The sequence below is a fragment of the Acomys minous genome, assembly GCF_964271855.1.
Source record: "Acomys minous genome assembly, chromosome: 16".
In the NCBI taxonomy this organism is placed as follows: Eukaryota; Metazoa; Chordata; class Mammalia; order Rodentia; family Muridae; genus Acomys; species Acomys minous.
In genome coordinates, this window is record NC_140498.1 from 37,014,416 (window position 1) to 37,039,424 (window position 25,009).

Genomic DNA, 25,009 nt, shown 5'->3' on the forward strand with positions numbered 1-25,009 from the left:
TATTTGAATCTCTCAGTCGGCCACATACAGCTGGACATACAATATCCAGGCTTCTGGATCCTACGTCCTGAGAACACTTCATATAAAACATTGGTCTTTGTATCCTTACTCAGGGATCTGATCATAGCAACTTGTCCCCTGACCTTCAATGAAGCAAATGGGGCCAAAACAGCCATCAGAGTTTGGTCAAGACACTACTTACTGTAGCTTCATTTCCACTTCTATGGCTACCAGATAGCTGAGTTCGGTCAGAAAGCCAGTGACTTGCCATCTAAGAGGAACCTTACTGAAGTGAACTTGACTGCGGCAGCCCACACCCACACCCTACCATGCACTACACCAGAAGGACTTCCACATGATAGGACAAGCAGCAGAGACAAGCCCTCATTGGCTGCGTGCTTCCTTTCTTCCCACTGGTTATAGCTCCATGGGCTTGTGCCCTCAGGGTTCCTGTGTGCTGAAGGCTTGCTAACCAGCCTGGCAGCACTGTGAGGTGCTGGGCCTTTAAGTGGGGCCCAGAAGGTGGTTAGGTCATGGGAACACTGTCACACTGAGAATAATGTAGTTTCTGGGGTTCCCATGTAGTCGAGTTCCCAAGACAGGATGTTATCCTAGTCTATGTGATCTCTTCTGAATGCATTCTTGCTTTATAGCCACATCTGTCCTGTCACAAGATCCTCATCAGCAACCAAACAGATAGAGCAGCAGATCCTGCACTGTCAGCCTCCAACACTGTTATCCTACATAAACCTCTCCTCTTTGTAAGATGCCTACCTACCAGTGTTATATATCTTTCTCACAACAGAAAATGGATTAATATACCATCACAGGCACAGGTGCAGCTTCATCCACTCCAGGTCCTTTTACCTCACAAGCCAAAAAACTTCACTAGTCTTTGAAAATGTGTGCGTAAAATTCTACTGCCTTTTAGCATACCAAGTTTTCATGCAAGAGAGTGCAATTTTATCATGTTTTATATAGAACAACAGAACATATGGTTAGTCAAAACCTTTTTCACATATGATAAATATTCTCATTTTTTTCTAGGAAGAGATAACTATTTCAGGAATATAGCCTGAGAACAATTAACTTTTTCAGTTTAAGCTGTTATTTATTCAAAAATATTTGCTGTATAGGCTAAAGGTGCAAATGCTTCAGCAAATATTTTAAGAAACTGCAAAACCAAATATTCTGATATCAGAAATTATTTCTGTAGATAAAGCTATATAATTTCTCAGTTTACTAAAGGAAGACATGTGGCTAATTCCTACAGTGCAAAATGCTGTACACAAACCCCATCACTGTCTCCATAGTACTAAAATTAGTTGGTATTTGAAAAATCTTTTGTAGATCCACTGGAAAACTGCCGCTCACTTACAACATCTAACAAGACTCCTGACTCTACAAGCAATGAATTAGTGCTTAAAAAGGAAAGCTGAAATGGGCTTGGGGCTCACACCTCTAACCCCAACACTCAGAAGACAGGATCACCATACTTTCCGGACCAGCCTGGGCTACAGTATGTTTAAGGAACTAAACTCCTGCACTGCGCCACATCAGATCAGACTAAAGTCAATATGGAGTTACCCATGCTAGCATTCCATGTCACCAAATTATGCTATCTTACCTTCCCAGGTTGTGGGGAAAGCAACAGACAAGCTTCCCAAATAGGCCAAATGCCATGACAAAGAAGGTCCCTCTGGTCCAATCGTTAATCCTCTATCCCTAATGTAACTTGAAATGACCTGGCATTAACACACCAGTTGTTTTTCTATTATTCATCTCGCTGCCCACAAGGAAGCAACTCTGACACAATCAATTGTTTCAGCCTTCTCACAATGAAACAAACCTCCTCCCCTTTCACTCCATACTATGAGTCTGCAATGTGTGCAACGGGTGCAGCAAAGAGACACCTGGTTCTAGAAACACAGAGTTAGGCTGGTGGAACTTTGCCCTTTCACACACTCAAGGTTTGTTTAGTTTTTCAAGACAGGGTCTCACTACATAGCCCAGGCTGTTGTGGAATTATCTCTGTAGACCAGGCTGTCCTGGAACTTAGAAACCACCTGCTTCTGGCTCCCAAACACTAGCATTAAAGATGGAAACTGGCACATCCCTTACAGGTATGAGTAGCCAGCAAGCAGAGAAGCCAAGTGACATCAACAGTCACTCTGTAGGTGAAACCACAAGGTTAAACCAAAATGAAAGAGGACAACAGCAAATTCTCACATGAATGCAAAGCAAATGAAATGTTCATATATTGCCAGCGAAAATAAAAGCATCTTACTGCTTTAGAGAAGAGTCAAGATTTATTTTTCTAGCTACAGGTACCCCTTGTGGTATAATAAATACACATTTCATCCCTGATTCTCTGCTGTGCCCTCTGCCCCCTTCCAAGAACAATGGTTTCTAAAACTTGGGACTCCTTGAGTGCAAGGGCTATCTCTAAGCAGCCCTCTGAACCAGACCTGAGCTTATGTAAGGTAACTCTTAGGAAGGACACAGGAGTTGCCAGAACAGCCACATGTGGCACCTCTTGGTCTGATAGTTCTTTTGTATCTTTATAAGATCCATGCAAGGGCTGAAGCTATGGCTCAGGGGTTGAGGGCAGCAGCTGCAGTCTCCAGCACTCACATAGCAGCCCACTGCTGTCTGTTACCTCCAGCCTCAGGGATCTCATACCCTCTTCTGGCCACCTCAGGCACTACACACATGCAGGCAGAACACTCAATACTTGATAAATAAAAATAAATCCTATAATATCCTTTCATAAAACTAGTAACCCTAAGTAAAGTACTCCCTGAATTCTCTGCTGCATTGTAGCACATTACTATCCATGAGGAAGAGTGTCATGGAAACTCCCATGATGTAAGTAGGTCACAACACAGGACTGGTAATGGCTGCCTGAAGTAGGGGCAATCTGGGATCTAACACAAATCCCAGGTATCACTGGAACTAATGCCAGGATGTCCAGCAGGAATATGCAAAGAACTGGAGAGCTGCTATAGAGAGCCCAAACAGTCAGTGTCACGGCTTTTTTTTTTGAGGGGGGGGTTGGGTTTTCTTTTTTTTTTTTTAATATTTTATTAATTTAATCATATTACATCTCAATTGTTAGCCCATCCCTTGTATCCTCCCATTCATCCCTCCCACTTCCCCCCTACTCCCCTCCCCTATGTCTGTGACTGAGGGGGACCTCCTCCCCCTATATATGCGCATAGAGTCTCTTCTTGGTGACCTATTATCCTTCCTCTGAGTACCACCAGGCCTCTCCATCAAGGGGATGTGGTCAAAAATAAATCAACGAGTTTGTATGAAAGCCAGACCTCACTCTCCACTCAACGGTGGAGAATGTCCTGTCTATCGGCTAGGTCTGGGTAGGGGTTCGAAGTTTACTGCCTGTATTTTCCTTGGCCATAGTTTGAGCAGGACCCTGGGACCCAGATCCACCCGTCATAATTGGTTTTTCAAGACAGGGTTTCTCTCTGTAGTCTTGGCTGTCCTAGACGCACTTTGTAGACCAGGCTGGCCTCAAACTCACAGCGATCTGCCAGCCTCTGCCTCCCAAGTGCTGGGATTAAAGGCGTGCACCACCACTCCTTGCCAGTGTTGAAACTTTTTTTTTCCTCTTTGAATTTGCACTGTGCCGATAATTCCACTCTTAGTAAATCCACCTGAAAACAAATGTGCTCAAAAATCTATATACAAGCTTTCTCTCTTTATTCCCAAAAAGCAAATAATACAAACAATGTAGCAATAAAAAGGATTAGAACAAGAACAAGTCTTGGAGCTGGAGAGATGGCTCTCAATAGGGAAAATGCACTGACTGCATAACCATGAGGACCAGAGCTCCACTTTCAGCACCCACATAATAAACCCGGCAACCCACAAATGCCCATAACTCCAACACCAAGTGATCAAACTCCTCCTTCTAGCCTCCAGGTACACATCTGTACATGTGCAGATATGCACACAACACAACAAACATACACTACTTTTTTTCTTCTTCTTAAGAATGAATGAGTCTTAAAACCATGCTGAGCAAACCAAACCGAACATAGCTGAGTATACAGTGTATACAATGTTATATGACTCTATCCATGTGAAATTCCAGAAGAGACTGAACTAACCAACAGTTACGGAAAGCAGGACACTGGGGACAGTGTGGGAAAAGGATAATGACTGCAAAGGGAAGTGAGGAAGGCTTTTTGAAAGCATAAAAAATGAACCATGTGTTGATGATGGTGGTGGTTATATGAGCAGATGTATTTCTGAAAATGCAAACACTACACTAAAGATAAGTAGTACATTTAACTGAACATCAACTCTACTAAGATAATTAAATAAAAAGAAAATAAAGGCTACAATAAAAATACCAGCACACACCCATTAAACTGACTGACAAGGACTGGTAAGCCATCAGATGATGGATTACATGGAACTCTACCTTAGCAACGGAAGCATAAACTGACTAGCCCCTGCAATCAGCTCAGAGGACATTGGAGCTGTCTTGTCTAAGTTCCCAATATGCCCACCCAGCCCATCTCTTCCATCTCAGAGCTGTATACCCAACAGAAACATGGGATTCTGTCTACTTAGAAGTGTCATCAGGCCGGGTATGGTGGCACAAGCCTTTAATCCCAGTACTCTGGAGGCTGAGGCAGGTGAAGCTCTGAGTTCGAGGACAGCCAGGTCAACCCAGAGAAGTCATCTTAAAAAAACAAGCAAACAAAGAAGCAAGCGTTATCCACAGGACCAGCCAAAAATTGGAAGCAACTCCATTAGTTAACACCAGCAGCCAGGTACTCAGCAACCCAGTTGTTCAGGCCATTCAAGCCACCTAGTAAAAAGAGCAATGAACTAGAAATGGAAAATGCAGCGGGGCAAGCACTACAGATGCACAAAGTGAGAGCTTCACAGACATAAGTATGGGCAGAGGACATGAACATATAATTGTAAAAGAAACACAGCTAACCTATAAATATCTTTGGGAGAGTGGGCTGGCAGTGGCAACTCTTCAAGAGATTTGGTCTGAGTCATGTCCTGAGTAGCAGCCATACTATGTGTTATACACTTAATGAGAAGTCACTGAGCTGTATAGTTGTTATTTATCGTATAAAAGCTATATACTCTCAGTGTTAGTAATCACACACATGCACACACACAAATGCTTTTATCTACTATTGTCACTTCCTGCAACTGTGTTTCCCAAGGCTGTGCCTCAGAGTGTCTGAAATGGCAGTGAGTTGGCTCCAGTCTGACCCCAAGCCAACAGGGAGGACTTCTGACAAATACTAACAATACAAATAGTCTTAAGATGTTTTGGGGTTTTTTTTTTAGTATATGTAACAGACTTAAGAAATTTAAATATAGATAAGTTATTTTTTAAGAGCTACACAGAACTACTAGGATATTTGTTTAAAATTTTAACACAGTTAAAGGGATGTCACATAAAACAATAAAAAGATAAATATGTATGTACAACTTTCAAAAGTACAAACCATGTAAAAATTACATTTTTCCTAATGCAGTGTTAGAACTCAAATGCAAGGCCATGGGCATTCTAGGCACGATAGCTACCACTGAACTACAGGCCTCGGCATTGATGAAGCTATGTATTTTGCCACCTAGTAACACAATTAACTTTACACAGTGACAACAAATCAACCAACACACTAGAAATAGCAAATAACCAATTTTGAGAATGTGGTTGGTGAATATAAGTATCTTAGCTTTTAAAAGCATTTTTAAGCTGTTTTCATTTTGTTTGCAGTCCTGAGAACCAAACTCAGAACCTTATCCACTTAGTGTCAAGGGCTGGCACTACTATTGAGCTAAATCTTCATCCTTAGGACTTTGTGTTTTAAAGTTTTAAGAACTTAGACGTCCTCTGTGTGTTCAAGGCCAGCCTAGTCTAGAAAGCAAGTCTAAGACAGTGAGGGCTGTTATACAAAGAAACCCTGTCTCAAAAAAAAAAAAAAATCAAAAAATCAAAAAGAAAAAAAGGACTTACAGGTCTGGCAAGATGGCTCAGTGGGTAAAAAGCACTTGCACTTCCCATGTGACCCTGAGGGCCCAAGTTCAATCCTTGAAACTATGTTTAAAAAAAAAAGAAAGAACACAGAAAAGTGGAAATCTATAGTTGCAATCCCATCACTCCTGTGGTGAGATGAGCGTCAGCCTGACTTCCGGCCACAGCATGGATATGCACTTCTGCTCGCACAGACACAAACAGTAAGCCTTTTTCTTTTTCCATAAGAATGACATTCTGCTGTCAATCCCTAGGCACATCATGCTCACATCTACAGTACACTCTATCCACTCTATAGCTAACATGACTCATGTCCTCCTCTTCCACCATCTGTTACTAGTTTGTCTATTAACTGCTCCAATTTCTCTTGTTTCAATGCAGCCTCCAAACTGACTGCCAAAAATCATCTTTGTAAAGCACACATGCTGCTAAAACTTCCATAATGCACATCCGCTGCACTCATCTTCTAGTCACAAGAATCGCAAGCTCAAATGCATCAGCAGGTAACATGAAGTGTGCAAGACGGGCAAGGGTAGGCAGGAAGCACAGCTCTGCTTCAAAAGGCCAGTAACCACCACATTCCAGTTTTCACACAAAACCAGAAATGGGGGTTTTGATATGCAAGGTCCCAATCCTTTGAAAAAAAAAAAAACTATGCAGAGGAAATAAAACTATCTGTGGGGTTCCTGCCTATATGTAAATTAGCCTGTACCTTGTGACCTAATAAAGTCCAAAATTTAGTTATATACCTTTGCAAATTCATATACCTCGGTTGTTCAGTCAAGCTGTATTAAGCAATCCATGGGACTCCTTACTCCTCCCTCCTGACAGAAACCACACACCCTTTGCCAGGCATGGGTGACACACACCTGTAATCCCACACCTCAAGGCCAAGACAGAAGACTGTCCTACGTTCAAGGCCAGCCCAGGCTACATAGCTAGACTCTGCCTCATAAGAATGTTGAGAGACAGCATGCACCTGCATTCACAGGCACATAATTGAAAATTAAAGGGGGATGGAGAAACAGCTCAGTGTTTAAGAGTACTTGCTGCTCTTGCAGAGGACCAGGTTCAGATCCCAGCACCCACACGGTGCTTCACATCCATCTGTAACTCCAGTTCTAGGCAATCAGAAGCCATTTTCTGACCTTCATGGGCACCAGGCGCACATGCACGCATGCAGACAAAACACTTATACACATAAAATAAATATATAAAATCTAAAAAAAAAAAATATTATTAAAAAAAAAAAGATAGACATCATTTCAGCCATTGTGCTATGTCAGGACACACACACCCCCGCCCCCACCTTCCCAGTCCATCTATGTCCATTTCTAATTTATACCAAGCCTCAAAGAAGAGCTTTTAAAGTGTGCCTTATGGAGCTGGAGGGATGGCTCAGTCTTGTTGTGTAAGCATAAAGTTGGGAGTTCAGATTCCAGCAACCATATAAAAACTGGGTGTGCCCTGCATGTGCTTTTAACCACAGCATAACATAGCCCAAAGGGAACAGGCTCCAGGCCCACTGAGAGACCCTGCCTTAAAGCAGCAAGGTGGAGAGTGAAGAGAAAGACACCCATCACCTTCCTCAGACCTCCTGTACACACATATATATATGGATGTACACACCCCATACATATAAACAATACTCACAAACAAAATAAGCAAATAAAGTATTCCTTATAAAACTGTCTCCTTTCTAACTCTTGCAACACCAAACAAAATTAATTTCCATATAAGACTGCAAACTACTGGAAACAACATACACATCTGATTCTATTCTTTATTCCCCATAATACCAAAGAGGACATGCTCAATAATGAATGAATACACTACTTACCTACTTATGTAGCAATGTGCACCCCAATTTGATGGTCATTATGTTAACAAGATCCCTTAGATTTTTGCAACATTAAGATTACCAAGATCAGACAGGAAAAACTGTAATATTAAATTTGAATCAAAAATAAGATGAACTCATGGTTCCTTTTAAAGATATTTCTTAACCCTGTCTGCCACAAGGACCTACAACAATGACAACAAATAGTTTCTAGAAATGCCCCTCATAAAAAGCCATAGTGTCACACAACATAGACCTGGGAGAATCTGATCCCCAAAGCCAGGAAACACACAAAGACTGGTGAAGACACATCAAAAGAAAGTGAGAGCTACTGGAAGAGGCTCTCATTAGCCAAATCTGGGACACTGAGAATCAGTAAGGATGGTAATTGACTGTTAACATGCCAAATAAACAAAAGCCCATGAGAGTACAGTGGCACAGATAGAGAGGTGGAGAAACAAGCTAGCTCTGTGAGTACTAGCTAATAAACAGGAGAATGACAACTAGACCACAATTTTGTAACCATACTATATAATAAGACCTCAGGGTTGGGAAGCTCTGAGCCTGCAGGTGAGGAGTTGTAACAGACTGTTACAAGGTGTCAAACAGTGCCCTGCAGACAACCTTGCCAAGAGCAGAGGTGAAAACTGCAATTCTAACAGAGATCTGGCTACTGTCAGCATAACCAAGGGACATGGTAGCACAGTTCCTGATGCCTCGTGCTGTGATTCAGTGTGAGGAACATTTCTCCTATGATGAAGCATTCCTACCAGAAAGCTGAACTTGGATGCAGCTCACCAAAGCTTCAGGAAATACTCAAATGAATGTGGAATGTCACACACCACTGCACATGTATAAGGCAACTAACTAAACTGGGCTCTTCCGAGAAATCAGTGGGGGAAAAGAAGAAAAGATAAATAGCTTGTTCTAAACTAAAACAGCAGAGAGACAGAGAAGTACAAATTTAAGGGAAACAATATCAAAATGTTTGCAATGGACTTTCAAAAATTTTTGCAACAAAGAAAAGATTTGTTATCAGGGTAAGAAAAAAAGGGAGGGGTTAGGGTAGGGAGGAAAATAAGGGAGAGAAATAACACAGAGGAGATGCCAAAGTGGCCCATGACAATTGATAAGCCCAGGTGAAAAGAATGCTTCCTTCTGCCTGTTTGAGCCCCAGCTCTATGTACATAAGCTGTCTTCAGGCAAAGTCAAGGGGCTTCACCTTGGTGCTAGACCAACTACCCAAAAAGCAGAAGGCCCTGGGCTTGGGGGCTGGACAGGAGGACAACAACTTTTTTAACTTCCAGTTTGAAGTTCACTTAACACCATTAGAGAACAGGAAATAAATGCAGTCCGAGGCAAAGCCTGTGTGAGGTACAACACTGAGGATCAAACACAAGTCCCTGTACACGTTAGGCAAGCCACTGAGATAAACCCTGGCCCAAGGCCACACCTCTCAGTGTGCCTATTTACCCCACCCCTCCTCAGAATCTGCCCTAAAGATATACTACTTCATATGTGAAATGGCATATGTACAAAGTTATCTTACAGCACTCTAAGTTATAGCAAAAGACTGAAAATGATCCACATACCATCCATCAGTCCAGACTAGTTACACAAATTACAGCTTATTTATGTGATAACGAGAGCCCTTTGGGAATTGATAGGTAAGATGATCACATCATATTTTACATTAAAATAGGTAAGATTCAGGGGCTGAACAGATGGCTCACAGGGACCTGGGTTCAATTCCCAGCACCTCCATAGTGACTGACAACTGTCTGCAACTACACTTCTGGGGGAATCTAATGCCCTCTTCTGACCTCAATTACCATGCACATAAGCGTGGTACACAGAAATGTGTGCAGGCAAACAAACAATAAGGTTCAGGCCATGCATGACAGAGCATGCCTTTAATCCTAGCACTCAAGAGGCAAGAGCAGGCAGAGCTTAGTGTTCAAGGCCAGCCTGGCCTACATGGCAAGTTGCAAGCTAGCCAGGACTGCATAATGAGACCTTCATCTCAAAATAACAACAATAATAAAAACATTACTACTAATAAAAAGTATACATACATATATAGAAACAGGTTATATGTGAGTACAGAATAAGAGCCTTGCATTTTCTTTTACATTGTGTACTTTATGGCTCATGCCACAGATATATATAATTTACTTTAAAATGTGTCAAGTATTGATGGCCATCTCCAACAGTCTTAAGGATTAAGGTAGAATTAACATGTAGTAAAAAGAATTGTGTTAAAGTCCCTTAAGGAAAGGTCTTCAAAACCTTCAGAGACCTACAGAATATGACATTTAAAGATGTTTTTATTATTCTAAAAATTCTTTGACAAGACAGGTTAACTCCTGGCAACACTTAGCCTTCCTCAAAGAAGATGATGAGCATCAAAGAACCTCCTTATGGAGATGGCTTCAAATGTGGCAAACCAGCCACTAGGAAAAATGTCCTTGTTTCTGCCACTGACAGAATTCTGCCTAAAAATGGGCAAGCTTGGATGCAGGTAGAGTTGGCGGCGAAAGTCTGCCAAGACAGGGTAAGCAAGTCCTCAATACTCAATAGTGCCTGCCTCCCAAATATGTCTGTCAGATATACTGGGCCCCAAGGCAGAAGAGGATGCTCCAATGTAATAGAGAGTTTTGGGTGGCTTTTCAGGCAGTAAATTGTATCTGTCATTTTTTTCAATTTGGAAGCTGCTAACCTGAACTTCCAGTTCACTCAGCTAATTAAGTTTTATTCCTTCTTAAGTCTCTGATGGGGTTGAAGACCAGATAGTTTAGTCTTACAATTAAGCTTAGTTGCTTAGGGGTTAAGATGTTTTTAGGTCTAGATAGCTGTTTTAAGTTGATAGAGATGAGATATAGTAGATAGTGATTTTCATCCAGAATTTTAAACTCATCAAGATAGGAAATGTTTATTTCAAGTTTGCCAAATACAAATAGCTAAATCACTATAAAAGTAACATGTATATAATTCCTGATTGCTTTGTGGTTCTTTCTGCTGTATGTAGTTTATTTTATTTATGTGTAATAAAATAAATGTGCATGTCTTAAAAAAAGAACTATAATAATAATTTTTTAAAGTCCCTTAAGGAGAGCCGGGTGTGGTAGCACACGTCTGTAGTCCCAGCACTCTGGGAGGCAGAGGTAGGGGGATCTCTGTGAGTTCAAGGCCAGCCGGGTCTACAAAGCAAGTGCAGGAACAGCCAAGGCTACGCAGAGAGACCCTGTCTGGGGGGTGGGAGGAGTCCCTTAAGGAGGGTGTGAGAACTCAGCAGTTGGGAGCACTTGATGCTCTTACCCAGGTTCAGTTCCCAGATCCCACATGGCAGCTCATAACCATCTCTACCTCCTCTTCTGGCCTCTGTGGGCACTGCACACATGTGGTACACATACATACAGGCAAAAACACCCATACACATAACATAAAAACAAATAAATCTCTCCTTTTTTTTTTTTAATCCCCTAAAGCAGTGGTTCTCAACTTGTGGATCAAGGGGCTGCACATCAGATATTTCCATCGCCCTTTATTACAGTAGCCCAATTATGGACATGAAGTGGCAACAGAACGATGTAATGGTGGCGGGGTCACCTCACCATAAGGAACTGTATTGAAGCGTCACTGCATTAGGAAGGTTGAAAACCACCACTTAGTGGTGAAATGTGAGGTCAGCATGAACTACACAGGGAGACTGTGTCTCAAAATTAACTCCCTGAAGGAAGTGCTACACCAGAGGCCAACATAGCTTCTCAGTTAGTCCCACACAGCTAATTTTGGCTCCAGAACTCGAACAGCTGTTTCTTTAACTGACAAGTAGATAAAATAGCTGACTTGTATTTAGGCTTCATGTTGTGATGTTTAAAATGTCTTTTAAAATACTATAGTTGCACTCACCAGAGCTAGGTGAAAAACACTCAGAATTGAGGCTATCTAGGAGGGCAGATATCTCTTTGCCATCTTTTCTCAGGTTATTTTTCTCTTGTTTTAGTAACCAGATACAGAATTAAAATTGAGTGAATGAGCCGGGCAGTGGTGGCGCATGTCTTTAATCTCAGCACTTGGGAGGGAGAGGCAGGTGGCTCTCTGTGAGTTCGAGGCCAGCCTGGTCTACAGAGCCAGTTTCAGGACAGCCAGAGCTGTTACACAGAAAACCCCTGTCTTGAAAAACCAAAAAATAAAATAAAATAAAATTGAGGTCCTGAGTTCAATTCCCAGCAACCACATGGTGTCTCACAACCACCTATAATATGATCTGATGAGCACTGTATACATAATAAATAAATCTTTTAAAAAAAAAAAAACTGAGCCTCTATTGATTAGCCAGTTGGCGTGAGAAAGTCCCAACTAAGTGTGATGATCTCATCAGTGAACTGGAAACAGGAATGAGAGGGCTGTTGGGAAATCCGGATGAGAGAGAAGTGTGACCACACCTGCTGGTCAACATCACAGCCCATTCCTGTATGCTGTGTTTGAGTAACCTCATAATTCTACTTAAAAAGTTGGCCGAGTGGTGGTGGCGCACGCCTTTAATCCCAGCACTAGGGAGGCAGAGGCTGGTGGATCGCTGTGAGTTCGAGGCCAACCTAGTCTACAAAGCAAGTACAGGACAGCCAAGGTTACAAAGAGAAAACCCTGTGGTGGCACACGCCTTTAATCCCAACACTTGGGAGGCAGAGGCAGGAAGATCGCCGTGAGCTGAAGGCCAGTCTGGTCTACAAAGCGAGTCTAGGATAACCAAGGCTACATAGAGAAACTCTGTCTCAAAAAAACAAAAAAACAAACAAACAAACAAAAAAAACAAATAAAAAAGTTACTACATGAAGGCAAAGGCTCTGAAATTTCACTATATGGTGAGCTCAGACCAATATTGCATACATACCGCTATGGGTGAATCCAACTCATTAGTAATCTTGCCCAACATAAACTCATTCTTTCTTCTCCCCTAATCTCATATTTTATTACAGTATTACCCATCCTGAGGAAGAAAGCAAACATCTATCCAAGGGCTCAAGGCAAAAGAAAAAACTCATGATATTCCTTCTCAGTTGCCCTGCTACTAAAACCAATCCCTGGGCTGGAGATGGCTTAGTGGCTGAGAGCACTGGCCGCTCTTCTAGAGGCCCTGGGTTCAATTCTCAGACCCACACGTCAGCTCACAGCTGTCTGTAAGTCTAGTTCCAGAGGCTCCGACACCCTCTCTCTCTCTCTCTCACACACACACACACACACACACATGCAGGCAGAACACCAGTGCACATGAAGTAAAAATACATTAAAACAACAACAACCGACCCCTCTGTAGACCCGTCGCCTACAATTTTCACAAAGCCACAGCCTGTATATAAGCCCTCCGGCTCACTTTTAGCACGGCTCACTAAGCCCAAGTCTTGGCTTTTAGTCTCTCATCCTGCATCCACTTGCCAAGGTAACTTCCTGAAATACCAATTCACTGTGTTACCTTTTCCACTTCAAGAACAGAAGGGGAAAAAATGAAAAGTAATGACTCAGTAGGCTGAAAGCAAGCTGCACTGAACAGTCCGCTGTAATGCAGAGAGAACGTACCACTGGGTGTGTGGTCCTCTGAGTATGTTCCTATTTACAGCACACTATAGGACCAAGTTACATAAGCTTAGTAAGTCAACGATCTCCGTACGAGTGGAAAGTGGACAGAAAATGGGTCACAGCAGTGACAAAGGAACTCGATGCAAAATCAGGGGCCAGAGGCGGAAAAATGGCTGGGGGTGGGGGGCACCTCTTTTCCTCCAAGCTGGAAGAGAGGAGTCTGCATCCCAGCACGGGTGAATGGAAACCAGGTCCCTGGAACAAGCTAGCTAACTAGACTAGCCAATCCATGCATTCTGGATTCAGAGAAACTTACAGTAATGAGAACTTAAGTATATAAAGTGGAAAGTAACAGAGAAAGACATCTGACATCAACTTCCGGCCTCTGCATGAACACACATGCGCGCACGCGCGCACACACACACACACACACACACACAGATATACACGGATATACATGTGAATGTTTAACACACATACACATGAAAGAAAGAAAGAAAGAAAGAAAGAGAGAGAGAGAGAGAGAGAGAGAGAGAGAGAGAGGACTTCTAAGACTTCTAAGTCAAAAAGTACATTCAAGCCGAATATGTTAAAAGCCCCAGTTGCTCTGTAGCAGCTTAAATGCAGCACCGAGGATGGTGAAGGAGTTCCTGCCCAGCCTGGGTTACATACAAAATCCTAACCAAAACCAAAAATTAAGGTGGGGGAGGGGAGGAAAACGCAAAACCCTGAATGCCTTAATTAGAAAGTAATTTGGAAAGTGGAAAAGGGGGGGGGGGAGGTTGTCTCTACCCATCCAGCAGATATCTTCCTTAGCAGACTAACAGATTGGGCCCATGATATGGCCTGCTAGGCCAGTGATTCTCAACTTTCCTACTGCTGTGACCCTTTAATACAGATTCTAATGTTGTGGTAAACTCCAACCATAAAATTATTTTTGTTGCTACTTCATAACTGCAATTTTGCTACTGTTATGAATGGCAAAGGAACTGTCTGATATGCAGGACAGCTGCCACAGGAACCCTGTGAAAAGGCTGTTCACCACCCGCACCAAAGGGCTGAGACTCATAGCTGAGAACCATTGTGCTAGGTAGTTTACCTACAGAAAGAGAATGCTGTAGTCATATTGGGTGCAGTCTATAGGCCCCTCAGAATTAAATTAGCATATAAATTAGCATCAAGCAAATCTTTCTTGAGAGAATACTTGGGCTAATGGTAGAGTGCTTGCCTAGCATGTACAGAAGCCCTGGGTTTGGTGCCCACCATCACATAAAACCGTACAGTTGTACAAGCCAGTAATTCTCAGCACTTGCAAGTGGATGCAGAAACATCACAAACAAGCTCAAGGCCGTCCTCAGCTATGTGGTGGGTGCAAAGCCAGCCTGAGAGCTAGCTGCATGAGACTCTGTCTCAAAAGAGGAAAGAAAAGAATATACTGATCATGCCAACATACATGCAATCACTGTGAACTTGTAAGTTAGTTCTGGCCTTACACAGTGTTGTAAAGCTGCTGCTGTTACCCATCCCTAGGATAAAGACACACTTTGAGCACACTAACAGGATCAGAGGGTGCTAAAGACATCATCTTGAATGACGACAAATTCTAAATTTACATGTGGCTATTTAAACATAAATTTAGTTACATTTCAAAATTGTTACATATGCCAACACGCTGACACACACCTGTAATTCTAGCACTCCAGATGACTACACAGAAGGATCACAAGCTCAATGTAGCCAGGGCTATGAGGCAAGACCCAGTCTCAAAAACAAAAAGCAGAAAGCAAACACTTTGACAATTGCTAATTGCCAGCACAGATTTCAAACATCTTGATCATGGCAGACGGTTAACGACACAGCACTGTTCTGAAAAACGATCTCAAACTCACACTATTAGGGTTTTCTTGGGAAAGACTTGAGAGCCTAGATGGTTAATGGAACCTGAGAGCTAAACTTTTCCAAGGGTAAAACATTTACCAGCTGTCTCCTCTTGTTTTTTATTGAGACAGTATCATTCTCTATAGCCCAGGCTGGCTTAGGAACTCACAACCAGCCTCCCATCTGGGATTACAGGTGCAGGAGCTGCCACACCCAGCTTCAATTATTTCTAAAAGTAAGAAAACTGTATACAGTGTTAGACAAGATTTTGGCCTGTGTACTCATGACGAGCTAATGCTCTAAACAAGAGCACAGAGGATAGCGGTGCATTCTCTGAATCATGCTGCCTGGATTCCTCTCTCACCTCTGCTCTTGAGCACAGTATTTAACCACTCTATCCACTGGTTCCCTCAGCAATGAAACACCAAGGGCTCTTACCTTACCAGGTTATTGTAAAGATACAATGAGTTTATATGTAAAAAGTAACTAGACTAAAACAAAAGGGGGGGAGTGTGCAGGAAAAAAAAACTACTAGACTAATCTTTATAGAGAATAAGTGCCCAGTGACTATTACCTGCTCTTCTCTCCACTACACCAGCCGACAACCACAGCTCTTAAGGTGGGATGGGAAATGCTTACCTAGAATATTACCAAATGAAAAGAAATCCAATTCAAAGAAGTCAGAATGTCAGTCTATAACAGAAAGTTTTAAAACAGTATAGGGTGTGAACAATCTAGAAGGAATGTTAAATAATGAAAAAGTTGTGTTTTCAAGAATCACTTGACCTATCCTGTCAGGCTGACAGATGACAGGTCAAAAGAAGTGTATGCATGTGAGCTGTAAACTGAGTAAAGCAATAAATACCAAAAAGGAATGAGTTGAATTCACTGGAGTTCCCTGTACGTAACACACTGCATTTTAATGTACTGTGCCTCTCTTGTGTTCCTTAATTACTTTCATATTCACCCGAAGAACTGACTTAAGATCTGCTGAATTTTCACAAAGGAAGCAGAACACCAGAACTTACCAAAATACTGTGTTGCTAGGTTTATGTCAACTTGACACAAGTTGGAGTCACTAGACAGGAGAGAGGTTCCACTGAGAAAATGCATCCAGAAGATTGGGCTATAGGCAAGCCGATAAGGAAGGCATTTTCTTAATTAGTGACTGATGGTGGAGGGCTTGGCCCTTTGTAAGTGGGGCCACCCTGGTGGTCCTGGGTTCTATAATAAAGCAGGGTGAGCAAGCCATGAGCAGCAAGTCAGTAAGCAGCACTCCTCCGTGGCCTCTGCACAGGCTCCTACCCTGTTTGAGATCCTGTCTTGTTTCCTTCAATGATGAACAGTGGTGTGAAAGCAAATAGCTTTTGGTCATGATGTTTCATCATAGCAATGGTAACCCTGACTAGGACAAATATCATGCCAGACAATGAGCTAGCATGTGTTCTCCAAGTGAAAACCCACTGTGAGGGGCTGGAGATGACCCAGTCAATAGAGTACTTGTGGCACAAGCATGAGGACCTGATTTGATCCTTACCCACATAAATTAAAACAACAAAAATAAATAAAAATCACCTCAAAGCCCGCGGTGACACATACTATCTGAGCACTGGTCTCCTGACCAGCATAGCAAAACCAGTGAGCTTGGGTTCATCAGGAGACCCTATCTCAAAACTAAGGTAGAAGAGCTATTGAGACCAGCCAGGCACAGCCATGCACTCCTGTAATCCCAGCACTCGGGAGGCAGAGGTAGGTGGGTCTTGTGAGTTGGAGGCCAGCCTGGTCTACAAAGCCAGTCCAGGACAGTCAAGGCTACACAGAGAAATCTGTCTCAAGGGAGAAAAAGAGCTATTGAGAAAGACACTCGGGGCTGGAGCAGTGGTTAAGAACACTGGCTGTTCTTCCAGAGGACCCAGATCCAATTCCTAGCACCCACATGGCAGCTTACAACTGGTTGTAACTCCAGTTCCATGGGATCTGACACCTGCACACAGACATACTGTATCACACAAACATGTGGATAAACACCAATGCACATAAAAATAATTTTAAAAAGAAAAAAAAATGAAGAGAGCCAGATGTGGTGGTGCACGCCTGTAATCCCAGCACTCAGGGAGGCAGAGGCAAGCAGATCTCTGTGAGTTCGAGGCTAGCCTGGTCTACAAAGGGAGACCAGGACAACCAAGGCTACACAGAGAAACCCTGTCTTGAAAAACAACACAAACAAAACAAAACAAAAAAGGAGAAAGACAATTGCCATCAACCTGGCCTTCATATTCAACCCTCACCCCAGAAAAAGACACAATGAGCACCTACACACACACACACACACACACACACACACACACACACATTTGTTTTAAAAAAAAACAAAAAAAGAAAAGAAAAAGAAAAATGAAAATCCAAAAGGCTTATGTACAAACTTCACTGAACATAAAGATCCAGGGCAGAATGTGGCTCTGCCATTTACTAGTGTATGCACTAGGTAGCCTGCTCTTCCTTCCTCAGAACATCTGCATGTCACCCCACTGTGTGAAATCCAGTCTAAATAAACGTGCCAGGTTAGCAATGCTCTCAACAGCTGCTGCAGAGAGTGCCTGCTCCTGACAAGACCCTCTAGAGCAGGAGTCCTCACGACAGACCACCACTTCACATGGCATCTACAAAAATAATCTGGCTCGGTAGCAACAATTAATCACTCAGGAAAACGGCCACTGTTTTAGACGCTACCCTCTCTGATACCCCAAAGTCCTCTTTACAATAGTCTCTCTTGAGATTCTGACTAGAAGATATTTAAGCCCATAACTGTACTTCTTACATTTATGCAGGGTTTTTGTTTTTTTGGGTTTTTTTGGGTAATTCTGCCATAGTGCCTTCTCTCTCTCTCTCTCTCTCTCTCTCTCTCTCTCTCTCTCTCTCTCTCTCACACACACACACACACACACACAAACACACACACACACACTCACATACACACACTCACATTCACACACACACTCACACACACACACACACTCACATACACACACACACACTCACATACATACATACACACACACACACACACACACACACACACACACACGACACTAAGCACAAATATCCAATGTCTTTCTAGGATATCCAATATGTCTTTCCTAGCAATGGGGGAAAAGAAAAGGTTTGTTGTTGTTTGAAACACCAGTCTCACTCTGTAGCCCAGGCTGGCCTCCAACCTATAGCAATCCTCCTCCTGCCTGACCCCCCCAAAGACTGGGATTACAGGTGTGAGCCACAATATCCACCTTTGAAAATATTTTTTTAAAGTTTCTTTCAGTGAGGTGAGTTCCACAAAACAAAGCAACACGGGCAATGGCTTACCTGGGAAGCATTTTGCACTTCAGATCCACCACTGAATGAATGGGGCACTCCCTTTCAGACTAGTCTGAGAAAAGACAGCAGTCAAGCATCTTCCAAGATCCTTTCCGTTTATTGTATCCAGCTTTCTTCAACAAAATCCCAAACATGCACTTCGGCAACTGTTGGAAGACAGAGAGCAATCCATACACCCACCATGGCACCAGCGGCAAATGACAGCCACCAAGAATGGAAACATGGGCCGATGGGATGGTGGATCTGAGGCCCGGGCCTCGGACATGAGGGGCCTGGAGCAGTACCCCTCACCTCAGCAGACAGAAGGACATGAGGGCCTGGAGCAGTACCCCTCACCTCAGCAGACAGAAGGACATGAGGGGCCTGGAACAGTACCCCTCACCTCAGCAGACAGAAGGACATGAGGGGCCTGGAGCAGTACCCCTCACCTCAGCAGACAGAAGGACATGAGGGGCCTGGAGCAGTACCCCTCACCTCAGCAGACAGAAGGACATGAGGGGCCTGGAGCAGTACCCCTCACCTCAGCAGACAGAAGGACATGAGGGCCTGGAGCAGTACCCCTCACCTCAGCAGACAGAAGGACATGAGGGCCTGGAGCAGTACCCCTCACCTCAGCAGACAGAAGGACATGAGGGCCTGGAGCAGTACCCCTCACCTCAGCAGACAGAAGGACATGAGGGCCTGGAGCAGTACCCCTCACCTCAGCAGACAGAAGGACATGAGGGCCTGGAGCAGTACCCCTCACCTCAGCAGACAGAAGGACATGAGGGGCCTGGAACAGTACCCCTCACCTCAGCAGACAGAAGGACATGAGGGCCTGGAGCAGTACCCCTCACCTCAGCAGACAGAAGGACATGAGGGGCCTGGAACAGTACCCCTCACCTCAGCAGACAGAAGGACATGAGGGGCCTGGAGCAGTACCCCTCACCTCAGCAGACAGAAGGACATGAGGGCCTGGAGCAGTACCCCTCACCTCAGCAGACAGAAGGACTCTACATGACAAATAACGAATGCGGCTAATGTTAGTATTTACTCATGATAAATACCAAACAATCTACAAATGAGAGCAACTAAAAACTCACTCAACGGTCCACATAAACTGTCCCTGATCATTCAATACAATGAACCTCCTGTCAGGTTTCTAGGACAGCTCTTCCGCCATTACAAAAGCATTTTGCCAGCCAAAATGAAAATAAGGGAGGGTTTAAATATCTCCCAATATTTACTGACATATCTAGCAAGGAAATCATTTGGTTTGCTGCTGAAAAGACATCAAACCTATATTATGTTACTCAAACATTGATGTTCAGCTGAAAAACAGAACATTCTTAAATATATGACAATATAAGTGTGAATTTACAGTTCAAAAAGGCCAATACCCCACAATAGCTAATCAAGTAAACCAAAGAAACAATAAAGAACACTAAATCAATAATTTACAAACTTAAATTTGTAAATTTATAAACATTACAGTCAATACAAATCCTATTAACATAGACTGCAAATTCTAACAAACTATAAGAAAAAGAGAAAAGACACTAAATAGGACAGACGACCAGCAAGAAAATGAAGACTGAATTTACTTGTCACACTACTGCCAAAGTGTTCCTGCAGTATTAAATACCTAAGGCTGCTGATGAGCCAAGCCTTGTACATTAATGACCATTTTTAAAACAGGTAGTGGCGCACGCCTTTGATCCCAGCTCAGAGGTAGAGGCAGGTAGATCTGAGCTCAAGCCAGCCTGATCTACAGAATGAGTTCCAGGACAGCCAGGGCTACACAGAGAAACGAGAGAGAGAGAGAGAGAGAGAGAGAGAGAGAGAGAGAGAGAGAGGGAGGGAGGGAGGGAGGGAGGGAGGGAGGGAGGGAGGGAGGGAGGGAAGGGGCACACGCACGAGAACCCATACTAATTCACAAGAACTTCTCAAGTCCCCCATCTAAAGGAGGTAAAGCTCACACCGTTTTCAAAGCACAGCTGCTTCTTAAGTACAAGGGTCAGAAAACGCATTATTCTCAGGACAGAAGAAATAAATAATTTCAAAAGGCCCTAAGTTAATAAGAACTACAAAATTACACAAGGGTGAGAATTTCAGCCTGGTGACAGAAAGAGTGCAAACTCCACAAATTATTCCACATTAAAAGGCACCCCATTACCAAAGAGACATGCACTTCCAAGGTCCCAAGCACTAATGTCATAGCAGAGCGGAGTCCTCTTCTGTGCTAGTAGCAAATTACGTTCCCTTCTCAACTCAAGTGACCTAACTTCTCAGATGCAGCAACAGTGCCGGTGATGATGACGGATGTACTGATTTTCACACTCTGGGCACTGAATGCCCTGTCTCTGAGTAACTGTACCACAGTTGACCAGATGCAAACACCACAGTCCTCACAACTTGAAGAAAGCATGCAAGTAAAGCACCACAGCAAAAGAAAAAAAGGCCAAGCTGTTCCTCACTAGCTGATGTCACTAAGTCAGAATGCCAACTGAGGATGTGGCTCAGTTGCAGAGGGTTTGCCTAGAATTCAAAGTCCCAGGGTCTGTCCTTGGCACTGCATTAACCAGGTGCAGATCCTTGTAAGCCCAGGACTCTGGAGGTGGGAGCAGGAGGATCAGAAGTTCAAGGGCATCTGTGGCTACACAGCAAATTCAAAGCCAGCCTAGGATACATGAAACCTGTCTTAATTAATTAATTAGACTGGAAATCCAGGTGTGACAAAGTATCCAGTGAACGACACTGTAGCTAGTTGCTAAAAGAACATACTCTGCTTTTTCAAAGTTCAACTTACAACCAAACTGCAAGACAGGACACAGCAAACAGCCAACTCTATTCTCATACTGCCGAATCCTCTCTGGCCTTTGCCTGTCCTGGTGAGTTAATTTTTCACCCTTCCTTCAAAGAAGTCTCTGGACAATGCCTAACTGGTGGCGAGCTCTGCAGAAGATTAACAAGTGACGGCTAAGAGAGTGAGGACTGAGTTATCCTTGTCTCTTTGCAGACAACCAAAGTATATTTTATCATTTGGGGGTGGGGTGAAGGTGGGGGGCATTGAGACAGGGTTTTCTCTGTGTAGCCTTGGCTGTCCTGGAACTTGCACAGTAGACCAGGTTGGCCTCAAACTCATAGAGATCCACCAGCTTCTGCCTCTCAGGTATTATCACTTTTTTTTTTAAAGATTTATTTATTATGTATACAATATTCTGCCTGCACATGTGCTTGCCCATCAGAAGAGGGCACCAGATCCCACTATAGTTATGAGCCACCATGTGGTGCTGGGAATTGAACTCAATTAACTCAGGACCTCTGGAAGAGCAACCAGTGCTCTTAACCTCTGAGCCATCTCTCCAGCCCTTTATTCTGGTTTTTCAAAACAGGGTTTCTCTGTGTGGCCTTGGCTGTCCTGGACTCACTTGTAGACCAAGTTGGCCTCGAACTCACAGAGATCCACCTGCCTCTGCCTCCCTGAGTGCTGGGATTATAGGTGTGCTCCACCATGCCTAGTTGTATTATCATTTCTTTTTTTTTTTTAAGATTTATTATTTATTATTATGTATACAGTAGTCTGCCTGCATGTGCACCTACAAGACAGAAGAGGACCCCAGATCACATTATAGATGGTTGTGAGCCACCATGTGGTTGTGGGAAGTGAACTCAGGTCCTTTGAAAAGAGCAGTCAGTTCTTTCAAGTTGCTAAAAGTTCTCGGCTTAATTTCTAAAAAGTTAAAAAGGTGTTGTGTAGAGCCCACACTTGGCTTTCCCTTCTGTAAAGCAGGGTCTTTCTCCTGGAAACCAGTTCCCACATTATATCTGCTCACTTCTCTACTCACAAGCGAGCATTTTCCCTTTTCTCCTCCATTTTTCTTGTTAATGTCTTATTAATTTCTACCTCACAGCACTCTGGCCTGTGAAGGCTTTTATGTTGCCTAACCATAAGAAGGAATTTTCTAAACAATTTTCCTGCTGACATCACAAAACTCTATACAAAAGTTAACATTTGGGGCTGGAGAGATGGCTCAGAGGTTGAGAGCACTGTATGCTCTTCCGGAGGTCCTGAGTTCAATTCTCAGCAGCCACATGGTGGCTCACAACCATCTACAAAGTGATCTCATGCCCCCTTCTGGCCTGCAGATGTGCACACAGGCAGAGCACTGTATAATAATAACAAATAAATAAATCTCTTTTTTTGTTTTGGTTTTTTGGAGGTTTCGTTTATTTGTTTGTTTTTTGTTTTTCAAAACAGGGTTTCTCTGTGTAACTGCAGCTGTCCTGGACTCACTTTGTAGACCAGGCTGGCCTAGAATTTATAGAGATTGCCTGCCTCTGCCTCCCGAGTGCTGGGATTAAAGGCGTGCGCCACCACTGCCAAGCTAAATAAATAAATAAATAAATCTTTAAAAAAAAAAAGTTAACATTTGCTAAAACAGTAAGGCCAAGGTTAGACACAGCAACTGGATTGTCAGGTCCTCCCAGTCTGTCTCTCATTTGCCTAGAAAGACAAACTTCCTGTTAAGCAATTGTGATCAAGCAGAAACTTAACAGAAGGGAGCTCTTCTTGACCAACAGGTTTTCCCCTATTGTCAACTAATTCAATTAACAACAATTCAACCTGGAAGGAAACGCAGCTTATTCAAATAGTGGCCAGAATCACCAGCTCTGCCAAGAATCAAAAACCTTCACTGCACAGAACACCCTAAACCAGTGAAACCTTAGTCAGCACAGTCAATGCTCACACACACTAATGGCCAGTCTCCTGCCCAACACAAGCAGGGGTGGAGGTAGGCGTTTCTCTCTGCGCTACACAGGTCTGATCAGAATAACTGATAGTTCCCACTAAACATCATGTACCTCCCATATTTTCCAAACCATTGTGGATACTGTAAATGTATCATTTCCCTCAGAATGACTCACTATATCTATGGACTAAAAGCAACTAAATGTTAGGCCTCTAAAAATAAATGCATATACATGCAAATAGCTTTACAAATAAACACATGCACAACTCATGGGGGAAAAAAGTTTAACTTTTCCCACACCATCTGTCCTGATTTTGCTTTATAAAACGCAGGTCTAGAGCTGGGAGCAGTGGCACATGCCTGTAATCCCAGCACTTGGGGAAGCAGATCGATGTGTGAGTTCAAGGCCAGCCTGGTCTACAAAGCAAGCCCAGGACAGCAAAGGCTACAGAGAGAAACTCTGCCTCAAGAAAACCAAATAAATAAATAATAACAATAAAGAAATGCAGGCCCCCAAAGGCTTGTCATGGTAGCACACACCTGTCCTAGCCACATGGGAGGGTGAGGCAAGAAGACATGAGTTTAAGGCCAGCCTAAGCTAACAAGTTCAAGGCTAACCTGGGTTACGAAGTGAAACCTGTCTCAAAATTTTTAAACCACTTTAAATGTTTCTAAAGTTAAACAAAAAAGAGCTAGGTCTGCAAGATGGCCCCGAGGGTAAATAAGATTGCCATGCAATGCAAGGTCAGCTCCTGGAACCCACGAAGTGTGAACAGATTGTCTCCACAACTTGACCAGTCCACATGAACACCCATGGCACTCACAACACACAAACACAAACACTCACATACACACAAGTCACGCACATGCACACACAATAATAAAGTGTTTTCTTTAAAAAAGCATCAGCCATGCCTGTTTATGCCTGTAACTCTAGCACGGAGGCGGGGAGACTGACACAGCCTGGACAACTTAGCAACGGTCTCAAACATTAAAATAAAAAAGGGGTGCCTGGCTTTCGGGTACCATTAGTAAGGCTGCCCCCTCTGTAAAGCCCTTTCAAGTACATGTCTCTTGAAACCTTCCCATTAACTCAGAAGGATAACCAGGTTTCTACATGCCTTATTAGGCTTCCTTTAAGGTCACACAGCAAGTGGCTCCTGTAATAGCGCTTTACTTAGTGGTGGACTACTCTCTGTATCTCAGCCATCTTCCTGTCTGGGAAACTTCACCTGTTCCCGAGTCTCATAATCGTAACTTTATGGAGTCTTAGCATCATTGCAGAGTTGCAGAGCTTTGATAAAAACCAGGTGTTTTGCCCTCCAGCCCACGCCCTTTCTGCTAGTTAAGTCACACTCCCTAAATGCTTGCAGCTTAACTAACTATTCTCAGCAACAGATATAAAAGGAAAGGGGCTTCCTCAGTTCTTGGCTAATGGATGGTCTAGGATGCATAAATCACTCTGTACCTATGCACATCTGTAAAGATGGTTACATGTCTATGCATAGCATGAGTGCCACACACCACCTTCCATTTTCTCTCATCAGTCTTTTTCTTCTATATACACCTTTGTGT

The 25,009-nt window shown here is 43.2% G+C and overlaps 1 protein-coding gene across 6 annotated transcripts in view; it reads right to left on the reverse strand.

Moving 5' to 3' along the window:
* Positions 1 to 25,009, reverse strand: part of FBXW11 (F-box and WD repeat domain containing 11) — a 105,310-nt gene that overhangs the window by 70,641 nt on the left and 9,660 nt on the right. For 2 of the 6 annotated variants that reach the window (XM_084763372.1, XM_084763374.1), the window contains exon 2: positions 18,690 to 18,847. The exons of the other annotated variants lie outside the window; for them this stretch is intronic. The gene's annotated coding sequence lies outside the window, so the exon portion shown is untranslated. The remainder of the gene's footprint in view (positions 1 to 18,689; positions 18,848 to 25,009) is intronic. 6 annotated transcript variants of the gene reach the window in all.